Source organism: Mesoplodon mirus (genome assembly GCF_964341445.2).
Source record: "Mesoplodon mirus genome assembly, chromosome: 19".
Taxonomy (NCBI): Eukaryota; Metazoa; Chordata; class Mammalia; order Artiodactyla; family Ziphiidae; genus Mesoplodon; species Mesoplodon mirus.
In genome coordinates this window covers 29,307,656-29,309,818 of record NC_138995.1, presented here as the reverse complement: position 1 = coordinate 29,309,818, position 2,163 = coordinate 29,307,656, and positions in this window count along the sequence as shown.

Here is a 2,163-nt window from a genome sequence, read left to right as displayed (position 1 = left end):
GTAAGAATTAAGCCAAGAACTTCCATTAGGTGCAGCCCAGTATATCCCAGGTTGTCTTGACTTAGTCTGTTCTATACTGATCCCTATTCTTCAGGGAAATTATATATTGTCATTGTCCATAAGGTACTCAGCCCAGCTTCCTAGTGTTACTAGAATGATTATCCTTAGTATGATTTAATTGTTCCCAACATAGAGAAGACTTTAACCTTAAATTACCATAGCCTGGTGTTAATTACATAAATCCATCCCATAATTATGGGAGGTTTTATTCCTTGGCTGAAATTTTGCTTGTTGCTCTGATTGAACTTTGAGTAATAGAGGAAAATTCATATTTATGGTCGGGGTCAGAGCAGGTATTATTAATTGGTCAGGTGAGGGGATCTTATCTAGTAATATCAATAGTGGCCTGAACATGACTATAATTTTCCTTTTAAGATTAATTTCTTAAGAGCCAACCAATTAGAGCCTTGGAGTGGAGAAATCCACTCGGGTAATCCAGAAGTACTAGACATAGGTACTTGGCCACAAACCCAACAACTGGATTGATTTTTAAAACTAGCATAGGATCGTGCCTATGATAGAAAAACATTTGATTCATATGCAAAGGTCCAAGAAGTCAAGAGAACATTATAAATGGACATATGAGTCAGGTCCAGGATCTTGGGTAAGCTGTCTACTTCTGATGCTGTCTTTTTCTCATCCTGGTGTGAGTGTAGTTCCTCCTCTGTTTGAGCATTGTTTTAAGGTGATTTTGAGGTCAGCTGCCCTCTCTATAGGCCAGTCCAGGGCAGGGGCCCTTTGTGAGTGGAAATTAATCCAAGAATTAATTCCCTTTAGTTTTACTGTGTATGAGCTAGTTAAGAGTACCTGATAAGGGTCCTTCCATCCAGTTTGGAGATAGTCCTTTAAATTATGTCTTTTCCAGTATGTATAATCCTCTGGTTGTAGGTCGTGGGTCATCTGATCTTCATTCAAAGATAGATTACTGACATAAGCTTTAGAAACAAACTTAGAGTGGCCTTTAATAATTCAATTAAACTTTTTAGCAATATAACATAACAGCAAGGAACTATCTGGGAAGTGAGTCTTGGTAAACACAGGCCTCAATGAACAAAACTAGAATTTAATATTCAGTAAAACATAATTTTTTTTCTTCACTGTGAGGGCATTAACCTTGCAGCCAGGGAAGGCTTTATCCCATCAAATAAAAAATGAGGTTAGGGAGCCAGAAAAAGCCAAGCAGTCTTGGATTTTCCATAGCCCTGACTGTTTGATTGACAGCTATTGTTTACACATTTTTAATTCCCTGATTTAGGAGTAGGCTGTTGTCATGTTTTCAGGACATCAGGATGGCAAAAGTCTGACAATGAGGGGTTAATTTTTGTAGAAGCAGAGTGAACTTTATCTACATGTGCCATCATAATCTTTATAGATCATTGTGAAATAATACTTATTTACTTTGAAATAATACTTATTTACTTTACCGAAGTAACAAAAGATTTTAAAAGCAAATGTAAATCACTTAAAGGCAAAGAAATTTACATAGTCTGTTATTAAAGCAGCATTCCAAGAAAACTTTGTTCTCTTAACAGAGAGAGAGAACCAAATTTTAGTCTGGTATCAATAAACTTGGCCTGATGATTTATATAACTGTAATTGATCATATAGGCTTTTTGCTTGCTGAAACTTTTATAAGGAATCTCAGATTGAACTTTTAAAAGACCTCTCAGGGAAGTCACACCAAGGGCTTGTCACAGATTTCGCTTACCAGATGTAGGTGAATTCCTCCCTTTTCAAGGTCCCGAAAATACCATGAGATTCCTATACCTGTTAGTGAGGTAGCCTTCCTAATTTATCTGATAAAGCTGCTGGGGACCTAAGAGTTTCCAGTCTCTGGATGGAGCAGATAGAGAAGATAAATGTTTTAATTTTACCCATAAGTGTAAATCACCAAATTGTTGTAAACCATAAGTAGCTTGAGGAGAAGAGCTTCTTTTTTTTTTTTTTTTTTTTTTCTTTTTTGCAGTACGCGGGCCTCTCACTGTTGTGGCCTCTCCCGTTGCGGAGCACAGGCTCCGGACACGCAGGCTCAGCGGCCATGGCTCACGGGCCCAGCTGCTCCACGGCATGTGGGATCTTCCCGGACCAGGGCACGAACCTGCG